At 42.8% G+C, this 21,441-nt stretch overlaps 2 long non-coding RNA genes and 1 other non-coding gene across 3 annotated transcripts in view; 2 read left to right on the plus strand and 1 right to left on the minus strand.

Annotated features, from left to right (window-relative positions):
• LOC114901418 overlaps window positions 1–736 on the plus strand; it is a 64,357-nt gene extending 63,621 nt beyond the window's left edge. The window contains exon 8 of the long non-coding RNA XR_003795112.1: window positions 541–736. This is a non-coding gene — a long non-coding RNA (uncharacterized LOC114901418). The remainder of the gene's footprint in view (window positions 1–540) is intronic.
• A 2,898-nt stretch (window positions 737–3,634) lies between these two features.
• Window positions 3,635–3,741, minus strand: LOC114902185. The gene has a single exon (XR_003795409.1). It is a non-coding gene; the product is annotated as a U6 spliceosomal RNA (small nuclear RNA).
• A 9,417-nt stretch (window positions 3,742–13,158) lies between these two features.
• LOC114901421 lies at window positions 13,159–19,919 on the plus strand. Its single transcript, XR_003795115.1, has 4 exons — window positions 13,159–14,009; window positions 16,852–16,980; window positions 17,640–17,705; window positions 19,669–19,919. It is a non-coding gene; the product is annotated as an uncharacterized LOC114901421 (long non-coding RNA).
• The last annotated feature ends 1,522 nt before the right edge of the window (window positions 19,920–21,441 follow it).

Genomic DNA, 21,441 nt, shown 5'->3' on the forward strand with positions numbered 1-21,441 from the left:
CAATCTGCTTCAGCTGCACATGTTTACAGATGCATGGGTTGTTCATTGCCAATAGTCAGCCATCTGGTCCAGCCAAGTGGCAGCAACAATTCCTTATCCAAGGTTGCATCCTTATGGGTCAAAAACTCTAGGAATCTCTTGCTTCACAGATACCCAAAATATAAACCAAGGTCACCCATATCTCTGCACCTACGAAAGCAACAATATGAGGGCTCACCAAGACCCTTCTTATCTCCTTTGCAGTTCTAAATATTATTGATAGCAACCAACGCACACATTTCACTTGGCAAAATACAGAGCACTGGGCTCTTAAGGCATTCAACAGAACTTTCACCTCCCTAACCAGCCTACAGGCTTCATAGCACACCATAATGGTTTGTTTCTTACAAGTTCAAATTCAATTAAATGAAATATGGCCACATTTCAGACATCAGTCCAATATCAAGGGTGAATTTTAATAAGGAGTCCGACCCCGTTGTTGCTATTTGAGTGTTGACACCTTCCAGCCTCTGTGCCTAACCTGGCCCTCTCACCCCACAGCTGAAGCCAGTGACAAAGCTCAAGGAGCTGCCTCCCTTTGTGCCAAGGAAAAGTTCAGCCCACGCACGATCTGGTCCGCGTGAGGGAGCCCTCACTTCAGCCCCACCCCTAACCACCAGAAGACTCCAGTCGCTTCTCCCTGCTTTCTTCAGCTGTTTTTGGACCTTCTTTGGAGCCTGCCCTGCTCTTCCCAGAAAGCCTGATTATGTGAGTAATAGCATTCTTCATACCCTCTTAGTGTGTGTGGTGTGTTAGTCTCAAAACCGGAGTCAAATTTTGCTTGTGGGATCCATATACTTCCGTGGGATGACCAGAGCAATACCAATAATAAACCCACTTCATGTTAGGTAAAACAATAACACTTTAAAACAATAATAGGGCTTCCCTGGTGGCGCAGTGGTTGGGAGTCCGCCTGCCGATGCAGGGGACGTGGGTTCGTGCCCCGGTCTGGGGGGATTCCGCGTGCTGTGGAGCGGCTGGGCCCGTGGGCCATGGCCGCTGAGCCTGCGCATCCGGAGCCTGTGCTCCGCAACGGGAGAGGCCATAGCAGTTAGAGGCCTGCGTACCGCAAAAAAAAAAGAAAAAAATAATAATAAATTTATTTATTTATTTTTGGCCGCATTGGGTCTTCGTTGCTGCGCGCGGGCTTTCTCTAGTTGCGGCGAGCAGGGCTACTCTTTGTTGCAGTGCACAGGCTTCTCATTGCGGCGACTTCTCTTGTTGTGGAGCACAGGCTCTAGGCACGTGGGCTTCAGTAGTTGTGGCGCACGGGCTTAGTTGCTCCACGGCATGTGGGATCTTTCCGGACCAGGGCTCGAACCTGTGTCCCCTGCATTGGCAGGCGGATTCTTAACCACTGCGCCACCAGAGAAGTCCCAACACATTTTTAAAAATAAAAAATAATGATCTTCTTCAAAATAGGGAAGCATTTAGTGAGAAGAATGTGGTTTTTTTTACATTAAAAATGTTTTATTAAGGCCTCGCCTAATAGAAGACAGTTTGATTCTCACCTTCTTTTTCATTAGTCTGTTGCAAGGTGTTGTTCTGGTTAAAGTGTTTGAAGAAAATTCACCCTCACTGTTATGTAGTTAGCAAGGGGAAGAAAATTTTGTTTTTAGATGATTATTAGATAATTGTGACTATTGTGTGATACTACCCCCAATGCTTGGCAAGTGGTGGTTCCCTAAGTTGCAATGTGTAATCTAAAACCATATCAATGGACTTTTCCTACTCGGCTACATTAAGATCCATCTTTTGCACTTTTTTTTTTTTCATCTTGCACTTTGAATAGATATTTTACCCATGCTTGGTTTTTTAACATCATGGATTGATAATTTGGGAAATATTGATTAACTGAGTTATGCAAGTCTTATAAAAGTTAACACACTTCATTATGTAATATAGAAAAAATTCCCTTTGGAATATGACTATAGATCTTATTAGAAAAGTCTTACAATATTGGGAACCTGTCGAGCTCATGGTGGTAGGCACAAGTTTTCCAAAATTTCACTTGTCACTTGAAGGCTCAAATCTTATCACGGGCAACAAACGCTGTCAGTTGTCTTCACTTTATTCATTTTCAAGGAAATGCCTGCCAAATACTCAAATGTGAATAACTCTAGTTTGGGCAGGTGTTCTTTGAAGTATAAATGGTATTTCATGAAAAATGCAACTCGTTCAGTTTGCAAGTCAAGGGCTTTTCGTGGACAACTTCAGGATGCAACAAAAGCGCTTTATGCCTGTTTATGTCGTACACAAGATATTAAGATGTGTATGCAAGGATCAAGATTTGATAAAATTAATGACTTTTTACTGCCTGATTAAGAACATTCTTAAATGATACTGGCTTTTTAAAAAAAGTACATGGAGATAAAGAATGCAGTAGCTGCTGGTGGTTTGGTGCCACTCCCTTGATTGGTATTGAGGCACCAGCAATTTTAAGAGACTAGGAATCTGGAGTCAAGTGTTCTGTTCTGGCCCCTATGCTACCCAGCATAGAAATTTCCATGTAGCAGAGGCTCAGTAAGTATTTTTTAGGTGATTGATGCACTGTGTGACCTTGGGAAATCACTTAGCTTCCCTGGGTTTCAATTGACTATAAACTGAGGTGAACCTGGTGATCCTTAAGACTGAGAAACAGCGATGATTCCTCGTTGTTTCGCTTAAAATAAAAATTCGCCTTTTAGGTCTGCCTGTCACTATCTCATTCCTTCGCTAACTTAAAAAGAGAGCTTTCATTCCTTTCTAGATTCAAGGAAACAGTAGGAGTTTTATTTATTTTTTCCCAACCTTCCTAGAAATAGAAAATCCTTTGTAGGTACACTGTCTCCTACATTTGGAAACATACAAGTGGATACAGGTGGTCAAACCCTAAAGGCTGCTCCCCTATAAATGTGCATTTCTGTAAGGGAGCAGAGCACATTGATAATCTGATGGGTTAGTTTACCTGTGGAGAATAGTATCTTCTCATCTTTTAAATTGGTGCTAGATGATTGGCAACATCCATTAAAATCCTTATAAAAGACCCCGGCTTATTTGGAGGTAGGTGAAGAGAATGAATCCAAATCAAATGAAAAACCAAGAGGTGAACAATTTTTTTTTAAATTTATTCGGGAGTTCCCTGACGGTCCAGTGGTTAGGGCTTGGCACTATCACTGCCGTGGCCTAGGTTCAATCCCTGGTCGTGGAACTAAGATCCCGCAAGCTGCGTGGCATAGCCCCCTCCAAAATTTTTTTTTATTGAAGTATAGTTGATTTATAATGTTGTGTTAATTTCTGCTGTACAGCAAAGTGATTCAGTTATATACATATATATATGTATATATATATTCTTTTTCATATTCTTTTCCATTATGGTTTATCACAGGAGATTGAATATAGTTCCTTGTGCTATACAGTAGGACCTTGTTGTTTATCCATTCCATATATAATAGTTTGCATCTGCTAATTCCAAACTCCCAATCCTTCCCTCCCTCCCCCCCCCGACGCTGGCAACCACAAGTCTGTTCTCTATGTCTGTGAGTCTGTTTCTGTTTCATAGGAAAGTTCATCTGTGTCATATTTTAGATTCCATATATGTGATACATGATATTTGAAAAACATGGAACCCTTCACGAATTTGCATGTCATCCTTGAGCAGGGGCCATGCCAATCTTGTCTGTACCATTCCGATTTTAGTATATGTGCTGCCGAAGCGAGCACAGGACTGGGTTGAAGTGTGTCCCCCTCCTCCCCTCCAATTCATGTCTATCCGTGACATATGAATGTGAACTTGTTTGGAAATGGGATCTTTGCAGATGTAATTAAGTTAAGATGAGGACACGTTGGATTGGGATAGGCCATCTTATAACGAGAGGGAGACAGAGACACAGACACAGAGAGAAGAAGGTCATGAGACCGTGGGGGCAGAGACTGGAGTAATGGAACTTCAAGCTGAGGAAACCCAAGGGTGGCCAGTAACCCCTGAAAGCTAGAAGAAGCAAGGAGAGATTCTCCCCTACAGGTTTCAGAGGGAGCATGGTCCTGCCAACACCTTGATTTTAGACTTCTGGCCTCCAGAACTTGGTGAGAACAGTTACTCTAAGCTACCTCGTTTATGGTGCTTTGTTACAGCAACACTAGGAAACTAATACAGCATGTTAAAAATCATCCATTTGAGAAAAGTCAATGTCATTAACTCTAATTAGTTCTTAGACATCTCTAGGTCTGAGATTTAGGTGGAAATATTGCCTTATGCCTGTGACCTTTAAAGATATGAGTCTTTAAAACATAACAGTGAAAACTCATCGAGTTTCCATGTCAGGAGACCTTATAGGTATAACCTGGGTTTTTCTGACCCTGGTCACTAGTTCCAGCTCCCTGGAAAGACCCATTTTCCTCCACACGTTTTTAGAAGCCCCCAGTGCAGGGCCCTGACTGGGTGATGCAAGGGGTACAGGGCAAGTGCTTCCCTAAATGCTGTGCCCCAGGGTTTGCCCTTACTGTACTTCTAGCCCCACCCCAGAGTGCTCACAAGTGTGCATGAACAAAAAGTCATTGTCGAAACCATACCAAAGACACCCTGGATGAGACTTCCCCAGTGGGCAGTTAGAATCTGCATTTCATGAAACTTTCCAGGTGACTCTGAGGCTGACCTAGGTTCCCTGGCTCTGTTTGTTCCAAGTTTTAGGCCTCTTTTTTTTTTTTTTGGCCATGCCAAGGGGTTTGCGGGATCTTAGTTCCCTGACCAGGGATTGAACCCAGGGCCTCAGCAGTGAAAGCACCCAGTCCTAACCACTGGATCTCCAGGGTCACAATGAGGCCCAGAAATATGATTCAAAATATCTTTTTGCCTTATACTTGCCATATTCACATGGGTTTAAAGTGCAAATATTCCAAGGAAAGATAACACATTGTCGTGCAGCAGGGGAGCCTGGGGGACCTAGGGCAAAGGAGAGGTTGGAAATGAAGAACAAATGAAAGAAAGACTGTATAAGCTCAATAACAAAAAAACAAACAACCCAATCCAAAAATGGGCAGAAGACCTAAATAGACATTTCTCCAAAGAAGATATACAGATTGCCAACAAACACATGAAAGAATGCTCAACATCATTAATCATTAGAGAAATGCAAATCAAAACTACAATGAGATGTCATCTCACACCAGTTAGAGTGGCCATCATCAAAAAATCTAGAAACAATAAATGCTGGAGAGGGTGTGGAGAAAAGAGAACCCTCTTGCACTGTTGGTGGGAATGTAAATTGGTACAGCCACTATGGAGAACAGTATGGAGGTTCCTTAAAAAACTACAAATAGAAATACCATACGACCCAGCAATCCCATTACTGGGCATATACCCTGAGAAAACCATAATTCAAAGAGAGTCATGTACCAAAATGTTCACTGCAGCTCTATTTACAATAACCAGGACATGGAAGCAACCTAAGTGTCCATCAACAGAGGAATGGATAAAGAAGATGTGGCACATATATACAATGGAATATTACTCAGCCATAAAAAGAAACGAAATTGAGTTATTTGTAGTGAGGTGGATGGACCTAGAGTCTGTCATACAGAGTGAAGTAAGTCAGAAAGAGAAAAACAAATACCATATGCTAACACATATATATGGAATCTAAGGAAAAAAAAAAGGTCATGAAGAACCTAGGGGTAAGACAGGAATAAAAACACAGACCTACTAGAGAATGGACTTGAGGATATAGGGCAGGGGAAGGGTAAGCTGTGACGAAGTGAGAGAGTGGTATGGACATATATACACTACCAAACGTAAGGTAGATAGCTAGTGGGAAGCAGCCGCATAGCCCAGGGAGATCAGCTCAGTGCTTTGTGACCAGCTAGAGGGGTGGGATAGGGAGGGTGGGAGGGAGGGAGATGCAAGAGGGAAGAGATATGGGAACATATGTATATGTATAACTGATTCACTTTGTTATAAAGCAGAAACGAACACACCATTGTAAAGCAATTATACTCCAATAAAGATGTGAAAAAAAAAAAGACTGTATAGTAATGAAGGTACAAAGAATTAATGAGATTTCATTTGCATGAAATATCCAGAATAGGCAAATCCATAGAGACTAAAAGTAGATCAGTAGTTGCCAGGGGTTGGGGAGGCCAGGGAATGTGGAGTAAGTGTTTGATGCATACAGAGCTTCCTTTTGGGGAGATGAAAAAGTTCTGGAATCTTCAGTAGATGAGTGGATAGGTACAGTGCGGTACATCAGACAATGGAATATTATTCAGCACTGAAAGGAAATGAGGTATGAAGCCATGAAAAGAAATGGAGGAAACTTAAGTGCATATGACTAAGTGAAATAAACCAATCTGAGAAGGCTACGTACTATATGATTCCAACTATAAGACATTCTGGAAAAGGCAAAACTGTGGAGTAGTTACTAGTAGTTAGTGAGAAGGGAGAGATTGACTACGTGGGAGCACAGAGGGTTTTTAGGGCAGTGAAAATACTCTGTATGATACTATAATGATGGATGCATGTCATTACACATTTGTCCAAACCCATAGAATGTACAACACCAACGGTGGACCCTAATGTATATATGGACTAAGGTGACTCAAATGCCTTGGTAGCCTATCTAAGTAAACCAAAACCTAGCCACTCAAATCCCAGAAAATAAAATTTAAGAACAAACAGTCAGGACTTCCCTGGCAATCCAGTGGTTGAGACTCCACGCTTCCAATGCAGGGGGTGTGGGTTTGATCCCTGGTCGGGGAGCTAAGATCCCACGTGCCACGTGCCAAAAAGCAAAAAAACAAAGAAACAAACAGTCAGCTAGTTTTCCCCCCAAAAGCAACTGCTCAAGCTATAGCCAATCAAATAATTTCTTCGCTTTCTTTCCAAGTCTCCTCCTATAAAAGCCTTTCTACTAGCTCCTGTAGGTGGAATGCTTCTAAAAGCTTTTGGTTTGGTACTGCCCAATTCAAACTGATGTTTGCTCAGATAAACTCTTCAAAGGTGTAATGTGCCTTCGTTTATTAGTTTATCTTTTAACAATCACTATGTGCTGGGTGTGCACACAGTTGGGAAGAACAGCTTTAGGACACCCTCCAGCTCCAGGATGCTGTGATGAAAGTGACCAGACAGTCAACAGAAGACTCAGAGGAAGTCTCAGGTTGTTAATTAGATTTTCTGAATCCATGAACACTTTCTCTGCCAGCCTACCGAAATGTGGCTTTTTTTTTTTTTTTGCACCTTGGTTTTATTCACTCTACAATTTATTTCAGAGGTATTTTCATATCAGCACATTCTTAATGATGCATTACAGTCAGATTTGCTATAAAAGAGCACGAATTTGTGCCAGTACAATTGATACATTAGGGAACTATCTGAGGATAATGGGAATTTTACATTTGCTTATGCATGATTTCTTCTGCAAGAAACGCTAACTGAACACAGAAAACCACACACTGCTGAAATGAAGCCATGGAAGGAAACTTCACACAGGTACACACCTCCAGCATCCTCCACGGACCAAGTTTACTGCTGTGTTATGAGCTACACCCTGGCAGATGTGGCCCTTTTAAAGAAAAGACTCCACCTACGGAAGGTGGAGTCCACCCCGCCCGCCGATCTGATTTCACTTCTGCAAACTAAATGCCTGAACCTCTTTTTTCTGGAGAGCTCATTCCAGAACACTGGAACAGTAAAATCACAAGTAGCTGAGACATTTGAAGAGGCATTCAAACTTCTTAAATGCAAGAGAATCATATTTCCTTCTGACATTAAAAGGATTCTGAACTCTTACGTGGGAGGATCAGATTAGCGCCATCGGAGGAAAAGTGACAAAACTATGTGGCCAGGAGGGGGCGCCTGGCGTGCGTGCAGCTGGGAGCCTGGCAACGGAGAAGCCCTTTCTGGAAAAGTGAATCCCGTGAGCCATGACCTTCCAGAGAAGTGAGGTTCCTCCAGCATTGCTGGCAGCAAGGAGACTGAGGGAGTGCGGGGTTTGGGGTGGGAGGGATCTTACTGGCCCAACAGCAAACCAGAAAAATGAAGAATGACTTTTTTTTTTTCATCTCCCACTCACTCTTCAAATAAGTTGGAGGTTCTTAAACTCCTTGGGGTGGCCAAGAATCACCCAAGATGTTTTGAAATTGTAAATGTAATGATGGACCCCAACCCAAGATTCAGATCTATGAAGTTCACATTAAAAGAAGCATCCCAGGGGATCCTGATGTACGTGTGGTCCTTAGGTCACAGCCATAATTATTTTAGGAGAAACAAGCACATTTCACAACTTCAGGTTTGTGATACGCATAGAATAGGATAGTTATACAAGTAGTTGTATAAGTCCCAGTAGGGGACTATAGATAGAGAGGGAAACCTAGGAAACTTTGGGAGACCACTGTAAGTTAATGATGGCTCAAGAAAGCTATTGGAACAAAGCAGGCTTGCTTAACTATAAAGCCATAAATAAAAGTACGAGATATGCCCCAGGCCATTAGGTGGAAGAAAAATGTCCCCACCCTTCTACTGATTTGAATAAGTGCTATGATAATCCTAGTTTGGCTTCATAGGGTCAGACACTCTCCTGCCTGATATGAAGGAGGAACTAGTGATGTAAGCCTCACGTCTACTGGACTAAGGCCGTCTTTTCCCCTCCCCCCTTCCTTTGACCATAAAATTGTAGCCCACTTAATCCTCAAGGCAGAGCTCCCTTGCCTGCCCGCTTGCATCTCTTACAAGCAACCTAAGTTAAGAAATCTACTTTCCTATCACTTTGCCTCTCGCTGAATTCCTTCTGCGCCAAGACGCAAAGAACCTGAGCCTCAGTAAGTCCAGACGTCAGGTTAGAGTCCCAAGCAGGGCTTTGGCCCGGTTCAAATCCTGGCCACGTAGGTTGAAGTCCCAATCTGGGTTTTACACGGTTTCAGCTTGGACATGATAACTGACATTGAATTTCACCTCTCAGTTTACAAAGGGCTTTTATATCACAGGTCTTGTTTGGGACTCAAAATGACCCCTTTCTCTTTTTTTCGGTCATGCTGCGCAGCTTGTGGGATTTATTAGTTCCCCAAGCCCTCGGCAGTGAGAGCACGAAGTCCTAACCACTGGACAGCCAGGATATTCCCCAGAATGACCATTTTATTGAGGTAGAAACTGAGGAGTCTTACAAGCCAGCCCACCAGCCCAGTTCCCACTTCCGAATCCCATGTCCTCAGCCCCAGGCAGCCTCACTGGGGGCCCCATCAAAGAGAGACCACGACTGGGTTACCTCAGTGCTTCTCAAAACATGAGAATATAATCAATAAACTCCAAGGATATACTATACACTGGGAATATAGCCAATATTTTCTAATAACTATAAATGGAGTATAACCTTTAAAAATTGTGAATCACTATGTTGTACACCTGAAATTTGTATACTATTGTATAATTATACCTCAATGAAAAGCAAATAAACCAAAAAACACCATGAGAACCAGAGCACCTGGGAACTTGTGTACAGTACAGTTTTGGGGTCTCTACCCCAGACCTATGGGCTCTGGAGTGGGCCCCAGGCATCTGTGTTTTAACAGGCCTCCCCAGGTGATGCTAAAACTTGAGAACCACTGGGTTACCTCAACCAGACCCTAAAACCTAATGGCATCCTCAGTGGCAAAAATTGCAGAGGGTGGAGGGGTGGGAAGGGTGAGCTGGGGCCAGCCTGTTTCTCAACCTTGCCCTCTAGTCAAGGGGAAACCAGTGCCTTGGGGCCTGCCTATTCTTTCTGCTTTTCGGAATTCTCGGAATGGGCACACGAGATTTCTACCCTTCTTCCCAGGAAGTTTATCTGATAGTGGATCAGCTTTTTCAGAGCCTGCCTGATTCTAGGCCCACTCTCACCTCCCACAGGCCATCTGGATGCTCTGAACTTCAGCCCCAGACCCGGCTTGGGGCCTGGCACAAGCTGCCCCTAAGGGGAAGGTCTGAAAGGAACACCAGCCCCACCCTCCCGAGACTGCGTCATCCATGGCTTCATCTGCCTGCCTGGGTCCTCCTGCTGGCTCACACACACTTGTAATTCTGGTTGTTTGGCTCTTTTTTTTTTTTTTTAATTTTATTTTATGTATTTTTTTATACACCAGGTTCTTATTAGTTATCCATTTTATACATATTAGTGTATATATGTCAATCCCCATTTCCCAATTCATCACACTGGTTGTATGGCTCTTGAAAACTGAGAACTCCCTGCTCCCACAGGGAGATATCTGGTACCTTGTCTTGTCTGCAGAGCCTGGCTCCAAGAGCTCCTTTGTGATAGCTTTCCTGGTAACTGCGCCCCTCCCTGCCCCCGCTGGCTTTCCAGGAAAAGTGAGCCAGCTCTTCCTCTGGGCTCCCATGACCCCTTGGGCTTACCTCATAGTGTTTACCTCACTGCACTGTAAGTCTAGTGACTTGCCTGAAATCCTCTTTGGATTCCCAGTATCTGCGTCTGTTCCTGGACCAAAGTAGCGTGTCAGTAATTGTGTAACAGGGAAGAGCAAAATCTGACTCCATGTTGGATCTGTTTCTTTGACTTTAACCTTTGCTTTTCCTTGCTTTTGTTATTATAATCATCCATAATGGCCTGCCTCAGGGAACCCTGCCCCTCTGCCTGAATGTTAAACTAAAGTGCCTTTGTTCAGCTCACAGGGAGACAATCTGACCCTGCCCACAGGTGGATGGCTGCAGAAAAGAAGAAACTAACACATCCCCTCCCTGAGGCTGGCCAAGCCAGGCAAAACTAATGGCCCTTTTTACTTTACTTCCTCACTGCCTCCCCCTCTCTGTTCTATAAAAGAAACTGGCATCCAGACCCTGATAAGATGGTTTTTTGGGGACACTAGTCCACCATCTTCTTGGTCTGCCGTCTTTCTGAATAAAGTCACTATTCCTTGCCTCAGCACCTCGTTTCCAGATTCATTGGCCTGTTGCGTGGTACACAAAGCGAGCTTGGACTCAGTTTTGTTAGATGGAATGAATGTCTGATTGCCTTTGATCAGTGTACCGTGCTTTATGCATCTAGATTGCTAGTATGCAAGGCAGCAGTGCTGGGGCTCAAACAAATGAGGATGCCTGGGATGGGGAGGTGAACCAGAGCATTATCACTGCCTCCTGGGTCTTTCTTATGTTAGGCTGAACAATTTAGACCCTCCCCTGCTGTCCATTCCTTTTACCTTTTGGGAACAAGTGCAGTATCCCTGGACCCTTGCTCTCCAAACCTAGGCTTCCAAGTCTTGCTGACTGTTGAGGTAACAGCCCGTAGCTGCGTTCTCAATAAGGAGAACACATAATTTATCACCTATATTGGAGCACTGCAGAGAATGAGAGGGGGAGTATTAGTAATGGCACCAGGACAACAGGCACAAATGGGGAGGGTCACAGGAAAACCAGATGTGTTCACCCCATCTCTGAGCCACATGGGTTCTTGTGAGACAGGAAGGGGGAAGGACACAACCTTTAAAAGAATGACACCCATTGAGGACACGACATAAATTGGTTAGAACGAACTAGGTCCAAGATGGCTGAGGAGTTGACTTCCACCAGACCTTGAGCCTCAATATATGCTCTTTGTAACACATCAGCATGCTAAATGACACACTCACAGGTGCCATGACGGTTCCAAGGCCAACCATACAAAGTCAAAAAGTGGGCAGTGGTCCAATTCCTGGAAATCCCCACCACTTCCCCAAAATAGCTGGAATATTCCTCCCACTCATTAGCCTATGAAATTACCCACTATAGAAACCCACCCCTATAAAAACTGGCAGCACTACACCTTGGGGACACTCTCACCTTCTGAGATGGCCCACACTCTGTCTATGGAATATATATCTCCCTACCTTGGGGCCACTCTCACCTTCTGAGATGGCCCACACTCTGTCTATGGAATATATATCTCCCTGAATAAACCTTATTTCACTTTACTGTGGCTCGCTCTTTAATTCTTTCCTGTGCGAAGCTAAGAACCCACACTTGGCGGCCGTCCCAGGGACTCGCCTGAGACGTGGGATGTGACCATCCTCTCTGGCCCCACGCGTTTTCCTGCAACACTTGGGCCCACATGCATTCAGGATCTGGGTTTGGCTAGGCTGAGCCCAGGTCGAAGCTGGACAGGGTGAGGGTGGAGGGGCAGTGAAAGGTCTCATGGTTGAGGCAACCAGCATTCTTCCATGGAAACTAGTGCCAAATTTTGAACTGTGGGCAGGCCAGCTTAGAAAAAAAATTAAAAATTAAAGGTCTTATTTGATCTCCAGCTGCCTCAGTTATCTCAGTTTTGGCATTTCCTCTGCTTTCTCAGTGGGTTACCTGTCAGGGCCCCTACCACCCATTTCCCCAGATGCTCAGGGACCCCAGGAAGTCACCCAACCTACCCCAACCTGTCTAGCTCTTCTGTTAAAAAGCCTTTTCACATGCTTTATCTCGTTGGTGCCACACAATGGCTTTCTGGGAGGGGAATGACCGGATGTCTGTCATAGAAACACAGGACACAGCAGAGTGTGAATCAAAGGAATCCTGTGTGTATAAACATACCCTCTCCCTCACTAGGCTGTCTTCTGCATGATCAAACCGTTTACTCTCTTACTGCATCCAATTAGAGGGTGATGTTATTCCTGTGAGAAAATGCTTGTCCATATTTCAAAAGGGTCCCTTGGAGAAGCAGCTTCTCATGTGTACACTTACAGATGGTTACATGCTTAACAGAGGGAGGAACCCAAAGCTTAACTGTTCCAACTTGCTGCTTATTAAATGTAGTTTAAAAATAAGATAAAGTTAATCTGCAAGGATGATGCTAAAAAATATATTTTTATTTCTTTTTAGGTCACGCCACAGGATGCGGGATCTTAGTTCCCTGACCAGGGATTGAACCCGTGCCACCCTCAGTGGAAATGTGGAGTCCTAACCACTGGACCGCCAGGGAAGTCCCAAAAGTATTTTTATATGTTGATCTTTAAATGTTAATTTCATTAGTAATGCTTTTTAATTGAAGTATAGTTGATTTACAATGTTGTGTTAATTTCCGCTCTACAGCAAAATGACTCAGTTATACATATATGTACATTCTTTTTTATATTCTTTTCCATTATGGCTTATCCTAGGACATTGAATATAATTCCCTGTGCTATACAGTAGGACCTTGTTGTCCATCCATTCTCTATGTAATGTAGCTACAATGCCAGGTGTCCAGTTCAGTATGGGGCCCAGGGAGAGTTAGGCCACGGCACTGGCCCTCATTTCCACAGCTAGAAGGAGGCAACCCTGGGGCTGGGACTCAGTCTACCTGGGCCCACACCACCTTGCAGCCAGGGCCGCCTGACTGCCACCCCCAGGCCATCGCATTTGCTTGGGTCCCCATCAGCCAGAGTGGGAAGAGCATCATCTCAGCAGATAATCCTGCCTGCACTTCCCCAGTCATGACTCATCCCAGGACACACCCCTCACTCAGCACATCCCAGCCCTGCATTCTTTTCCCTTCTCTGAATGTGCTAAATCCCTCCCATCTCAGGGCCTTTCCCCATGCGGGTCCCCTGCTGGAAAGTTCTTCAGCCTTACAGGCTGAATCTCTCTCCATAGAAAACTGAAAGCTCTATACATGTTTCTGAGGATCATCTGTCTGTTTTCTCCACATTTAGTAGTAACTGGTATAGAATAAGTACCTAGAAATGGCCCAGGCTTTAGGTGTTCTTTCCTGTCAGCCTGAGTAGAAACTTGTGCAGGGACTCGTGAGCTGGGAAAGCTTCCAACACTGCCATGCAATTTTGGATTTCTCCAGAAATCCATGTTATCTTTGTACCACCACAGAATGAAAAGCCAAGGGGACACATTACTAAGCAACTATGAAAGTTCTAAATAGTTGTTTACAAACAAAAGAGACAAGTAGAATTTCTGTAACATACTGAATTTCTGAACAGCACTCATTTATTTCTTTCATACAGTGTCATTGAAAGACCTCCCTGGAAGAAGATTCTATTCACAAAAGCAACCAAAGGTATAAACTACCGAGGAATAAACTTAAAAATAAATGCTTAAAAATGATATGAAGAAAACTGTAAAACTTTGTCAAGAGACATGGGATTTTAATAAACACGGAATGAGAATCAGCAAAATTAAGATATTAAATTAACCTGTGTGTTTTGCACTATCCAAGTCAAAATCCTAACGTTAACTTTTCTAAGATTTTTACCAAATGATACTAAAGTACATCTCTATGAAGAATAATATGCAAAGATAGCCCAAAAATTCTGAAAAAGAAAAATAATGAAAAGGGGGACATGGCCCCCTCCAAACATTAAAGACATGCACAAGAATGTTCATAGTAGCATTATTGATGATAGCCAAAAATCATATAAAATCCAAATGCCTATCAACAGTAGAATGGATAAATTACTGCATGTTCGTAAACTGATCTACTATACAATAAAGGATAAACTCCTGCTACACCCAAAACTGTGGGTGAATCCAATCGGTAAAAATATGAGTGAAAAGCCAGTCATCAAAGAGTACTTACTGTATGATCTACTTATATATAAGATTTAAAGGAAGGTAAAACAAATCGAGTGTGATAGAAATCGGAAGAGAGGTCACCTTTTAGGAAAGCAATGACTGGTAGAAGGCACAAGAGATGCTTCTGGTATGATGTTGCCCGTGAGTATTCACTTTCTAAAAATTCAATATTAGAATTTTAAAAAAATACATCAATGAAAATGAGCTCCCACTATACTCATCAACATAAGTTCACAAAGATACATTGAGTGGGAGAAATCAGACACAAATGAGTACACACTGGATGATAATGTTTATATGTTAAGAGATAGTCAGAATCAATCTGTGATGTTAAACGTCAGAAGAGTTGTTATGTCTGGAAAGGTGAGAGCAGGAAAGGTTGTGGGGAGGCCTGAGAGGGGTGGAGGGGGATCATAGTTTTCCATTTCTCGATCTGGGTGGTACTTACACAGGTGTGCTCCCTTTGTGATACTTGATCAAACTGTCCACTTATAACTTATGCACTTTCTCTATACGTGACATACTTGAATCTAAAAGGTTGCTTTTGGAACTCTTTCCTTTTGCCTCCTTGCATTCGAGAAAGCAAGATGGGTAGCCAGCAGCTCTTCTGGAGCCATTCGAGAAAATTCAGCCAGGGTTCTTGCTCTTGCTACCTCTGCTCAAACCAGCACAGTAGGATCCGTCAGTACACAAAGGATATTGGCTTCATTAAACTGGACCAAGTAAACTTCCTTGAATGGGTCATCCAGGACATCCTTACAGCAGAAACAATGCTAGCTGTTTGTACATAAAATTAAAAAAAAAATTTCAGGGACTTCCCTGGTGGCGCAGTGGTTAAGACTCCACACTCCCAATGCAGGGGGCCCAGGTTCAATCCCTGGTCAGGGAACTAGATCCCACATGCATGCTGCAACTAAGAGTTTGCATGTCACAACTAAGAAGCCTGCCTGCTGCAGCTAAGACCCGGCACAACAAAATAAACAAACAAACAAATAAATATATTTTTAAAAGCCTTTCAAAAATAAAATAAAACAAAAGTTTGTTTTTTAAGAAAGTTACGTGCATTCCCTTTGACTTGGCAATTTCACATTTAGGATTTTTTCCCCAAAGAAACAAAAGCACCCGAAGATGTACAAAGATATGTATTGAACACTGTTTATAATAAATAAAAATTAGAAACAACCTAGATGTCTAACGATAGAGGAACCAGGTGAATAATTTAGGACACGTGTACACTGAGATACTACCCAGCCAACTGTAGATGGTATAGATCTACATTTTTACTTATTTATTACATTTATTTATTTAATTTATTTATTTTTGGCTGCGTTGGGTCTTCATTGCTGAGTGCGGGCTTTTCTCTAGTTGCAGCGAGCATTGCAGTGGCTTCTCTTGTTGCGGAGCACGGGCTCTAGGCACGCGGGCTTCAGTAGTTGTGGCTCGTGGGCTCTAGAGCGCAGGCTCAGTAGTTGTGGCGCATGGGCTTAGTTGCTCTGCAGCATGTAGGATCTTCCCAGACCAGGGCTCGAACCTGTATCCCTTGCACTGGCAGGCAGATTCTTAACCACTGTGCCACCAGGGAAGCCTCTATATCTACATTTATTGACCTAGAAAAAAAGCCTTATTCTAAAGGCTCAGATGACAAAAGCAGGTAAACATTAACGTTTTCAAATATAACCCCAAAATGTTTTCTGCAGTAACTTGGATGGGAGATGATGAATGATTATTTTTCCATTTGCTTCTGTATATTTTCTGACTTTTCCATAAAACCCATATCTTTGAAAAGACATTTCGTCGTTTTATTCATGTTAAGGCAGCCCAGCTGTCTTAGGTAAACAGATGAATTTCCTCCCCAAGAAGCCAGAGTCTATGGACAGATCTGGAATGGTGTTCTGGCCCCAACCCCGCATTAGATGTGCTACTTTGGAGGTGTTACCTCAATTTAAGAGCTTCCTTTTCCAGACCAATAAAAATGAAGATAATTATGTTAAGAGGATTTTAAATGATTCAACATATGTAAAGTATTTATCCTTGACTGAGACCCAAAAGACACCAGTGAATGTCACTGCCCTGCTTTTGGTAGGTACCAGGAACTGAATTTCAGAATTTGGATTTCAGATACAACAAATCCTTTCAAAAGATGCTTACTTTTCCAGGGGATTAGAAAATAGTCTACAGTCTCTCTTGTTCTGATAAAGTATTTTTTTCCCTTGTGTCGATTGCTTTTGATCAAAATTGTTGACACTTCTTGGGCCTTTTTCCTTCAGCTGGGCAAGAGAAATGGGATTGCCCTGTGAGGACAGAATATTCTACTTTAATCCTGTCAGCAGGTGGAGTTGCTGTGCCTGTGCTCCATGTTTGATACCTGAATAGTCAACACCTCAAGGGAAATAGGAGGAGCTCTGGTGGTAACACAGACCTGACCAGCCTAGGTCAGCATCCCTGGAGAATAGCAGGTGGGTGACTTCATCATTATATCTCTCTACTCAGGATAGATAACCTGGGCTTCCCTGGTGGCGCCGTGGTTGAGAGTCCGCCTGCCGATGCCGGGGACATGGGTTCGTGCCCTGGTCTGGGAAGATCCCACATGCCGCGGAGCGGCTGGGCCCGTGAGCCATGGCCGCTGAGCCTGCGCGTCTGGAGCCTGTGCTCCGCAACGGGAGAGGCCACAGCAGTGAGAGGCCCGCGTACCGCAAAAAAAAAAAAAAAAAAAAAAAAGAGGATAGATAACCTAGTGACTTTGCACAGACAGGGCCTGCCACTCCCAACTGTCCTGGCCCCAAAGTTTCAGCCTCTTAAGTGTCTTTTCTCCAATAAGGTTAACCAGGAGTTCAGGCCACAGATATAAGCACAGCATTTGGTTGGTAGAGAAACCTGGGGTCCCTTCCAAACCCACTCCACGGCCCCAGCGGGTAAGAGCTGCCTTGGCCAACACAGCAAGTCCTAGTATAAACCCCAGTGTCTTGCTGATGCTCCAAAGGAGGAAATTGCAATGATCACAAGCTTGCCAGAACATGAAGCCTGTTAGTATCAATACATGAAAACTACATGACTTATGAAGCCAAAGTTCATTTACACTAAGACAGTATGAACATTACAATTTTTTTCATTATAGGAACTAAAAACGATGTAAACTGTGAACACCTTCATATGAGAAGACCATACTGGCCAGGGAGGAGATGTATGTAAAAAATCTTATTTTATCCACTGAAACACTGCCCAATTTCCTCACCTCTCTAAACCACAACAGCAGCTAAGACTTACATACCACTTAGTAACGCTTCATATATGTTAACTTGTTTATTCCCTATAACTACTTATGAAGCAGGTAGTATTTTTTTTTCTTTTCCATTATGGTTTATTACAGGATTTAAGTATAGTTCCCTGTGCTATACAGCAGGACCAGTTGTTTATCCATTCTATATGTAATAGTTTGTATCTGCTAATCCCAAACTCCCAATCCATCCCTCCCCACAACCCCTTGGCAACCACAAGTCTGTTCTGTGTCTGTGAGTCTGCTTCTGTTTTGTAGGTAAGTTCATTTGTGTCATATCTTAGATTCCACATATCAGTGATACCATATGGTACTTGTCTTTCTCTTTCTAACTTACTTTGCCTAGTATGATAATCTCTAGATCCATCCATGTTGCTGCAAATGGCATTATTTCATTCTTTTTTATGGCTGAGTAGTATTCCATTGTATGTATGTACCACATCTTCTTTATCCATTCATCTGTCAGTGGACATTTCAGTTGCTTCCATGACTGGGCTATTGTAAATAGTGCTGCTATGAACATTGGGGTGCATGTATCTTTTTGAATTATAGTTTTTTCTGGATATATGCCCAGGAGTGGGATTGCTGGATCATATGGCCCAATTTTTAGTTTTTTGAGGAACCTCCATACTGGAGGTTTTCCATAGTGACTGCACCAATTTACATTCCACCAACAGTGTAGGAAGCTTCCCTTTTCCCCACACCCTCTCCAGGGTTTATTATTTGTAGACTTTTTAGTGATTGCCATTCTGACCAGTGTGAGGTGGTACCTCATTGTAGTTTTGATTTGCATTTCTCTAATAATTAGCAATGTTGAACATCTTTTCATGTGCCTATTGGCCATCTGTATGTCTTCTTTGGAGAAATGTCTATTTAGATCTTCTGCCCATTTTTGGATTGGGTTGTTTGTTTTTCTGTTATTGAGTTGTGTAAGCTGTTTGCAACCCTTGTTGGTCACATCACTGGCAAATATTTTCTCCCTGTCCGTAGGTTGTCTTTTCATTTTGTTTATGGTTTCCTTTGCTGTGAAAAAGCTTATAAGTTTGATTAGGTCCCATTTGTTTGTTTTTGCTTTTAATTCTATTGCCTTGGGAGACTGACCTAAGTGAACATTGGAACAATTTATGTCAGAGACTGTTTTGCGTATGTTCTCTTCTAGGAGTTTTATGGTGTTATGTCTTACATTTAAGTCTTTAAGTCATTTTGAGTTTATTTTTGTGTATGGTGTGAGGGTGTGTTCTAACTTCATTGATTTGCTTGCGGCTGTCCAACTTTCCCAACACCACTTGCTGAAGAGACTGTCTTTTCTCCATTGTATATTCTTGCCTCCTTTGTCAAAGATTAATTGACCATAGGTGTGTAGGTTTACTTCTGGGCTCTCTGTTCTGTTCCATTGATCCATATGTCTATTTTTGTTCCAATACCATGCTCTTTTGATTACTATAGTTTTGTAGTATTGTCTGAAGTCTGAGAGGGTTATGAGGCAGGTAGTATTTTTATCACCATTTTATAGATGAGGAAACTGAGATTGACAACTGCACAGACCTGGGTAGCACAAGCCTCCCTACTCCACTTGGTCCTCATCCAGCTCCTTCAGCTGCTTTTGTTGTCTGGCTTAAGATCAGTCTCCCTGTCTGGGCCTCTTGGTGATGAGATCAGACCTGGCTTCCTGCCACCAGTTGAGATTGGTGATGCTGGGTTATCTGTAGTTGTCTAGAGCTGTCTTCACTGAGATTGCTGGCATCACTGCCAGTCAGATTGCCAGTCCCAGTGATGTACCATCCAAGTGTGCCATCCATTGTCCCACCAAGGATGCTCCCACCAGTCTGCCAGGAGGGAACACTGATGATGCTCTCCTTCGATCTAACAGTGATTCTCAATTTTGGCTGCACACTGGAATCACTTGAGGAACTTTCAAGAATCTGTTGCCCAGGCCATGCACTGGATCAACTGCATCTGAATTTCTGGGGCTGGGGCCCAGGCATCAGTATTTTTTAAGACTCCCAGGTGAGCTAAGATTGAGAACCACTGTTAGCTGTCTGTCACTGGAAAAGGGGAGGCCAGATCTCTATGGAAACAGTCTTCAAACTGAACTGTCAGCAAACCCAACACAAGGCCGTGATCTGGCTGCCCTTCTTTACAATTTGTTTATTAAAAGTATAAAATTTCTAAATGGGCTGGGTTCCATTTTCTTGTTACAGAGAACAGAAAGATAAGCATTCTGCAATAAACATTTGGTGTGCATTATTCCTTCAAACTAGGAGGGCCAGAATAAAATATTACGCTGTCTGGTAGATAGTCATTACCAGAAAGAACAGTCACAGATTGACCATTTTTATATTAATGTAATTAATTAATTAATTTTATTTATTTTTGGCCATGCTGCATGGCTTTTGGGATCTTGGTTCCCCAAACCAAGGATCAAATCCGGGCCCACAGCAGCGAAAGTGCTGAGTCCGTCACTGGACATTGAAGGAATTCCCCATTTTTATCATGCTGGATACTGGGGAAGACAGACAAGCAGTTACAGTTCAGCATGACATGTATGATGGAGAAGAATTCTATGGAAACCATAGAAGGGACTCCTGTCAAAGACAATGTGGACAAATAAGGAGACTGATTTTATTCAGTCCATTTCCTCAGGGAGAGCCCCACAGATACAAAGATCAGAGTGTCTAGGCAGGGTGGTTTTGATTCAGACTTTTATAGGGAGGAATAGATAGGTTACAGGTGTGAGGAATTTACAGTTGGGATTGTTTTGCATCAGGGGAAGTCTCAGTCAGCTTAACAGAAAATGTTTATCTCTGTGTCTAGATAGTTTCAAGGGGATGAGAGTTCTCATCTTAGTTAATCACTCATGAGACAAAGAACAGGACATTGGCCAGAGACACAAAAGTCGAAGGGTCTGTGTCTGACCTTGTCACTTCTAGCCAAGATTTTGTGTATGTGTATATGTGCTTTTCCTTTTTTTTCTTTAAATGTTTTTATTTTATTTTATTTATTTTTATTTTTGGCTGTGCTGCATGGCATGTGAGATCTTAGTTCCCAGACCAGGGATCAAACCCATGCCCCCTGCAGTGGAAGTGTGGAGTCTCAACCATTGGACCACCAAGGAAGTCCCTCCTCTTCTTTTTTTTAACTGGTAAAATTTCAAATATATGCAAAGGTAGAGAGAATAGTATAATGAATCCTCATATAACAGTTCTCCAACTTCAATACATATAAAAATTTGGCCACCCTTGATAACCAACCTTCCTTCCTTCCTTTCTCTTTCTTTCTTTCTCTTTCTTTCTTCCTTCCTTCCTTTCTTTCTTTCATTCTTTCTTTTGTTCTTTCTTTCTCTCTTCCCTCCTTCCTCCCCTCCTTCCTTTCTTCCTTCCTTCCCTTCTTTCTTTCTTCTTTCCTTCCTTCCTTCCTAACTCTCTTTCTTTCTTTCTCTCTTGTATTTTAAACAAATCCTACACATTGTGTCACTGCATTCCTATATCCTTTGATATGCACCTGTGCATAATATTCAACCAATTTTTGAGGTTCAGGAAGCCTTCCTAGAGGATGTGACGTCTAAGCTGAGGTCAGAAAGATGGGTAGCAGCAAATAGCCTGGTGAAAATGCAGGTGGCAGGGCTGGAACAAGGAGCAGGGCA

This window comes from Monodon monoceros, unplaced genomic scaffold (genome assembly GCF_005190385.1).
Source record: "Monodon monoceros isolate NGI ecotype Baffin Bay Population unplaced genomic scaffold, NGI_Narwhal_1 Super_Scaffold_2, whole genome shotgun sequence".
NCBI lineage: Eukaryota > Metazoa > Chordata > Mammalia > Artiodactyla > Monodontidae > Monodon > Monodon monoceros.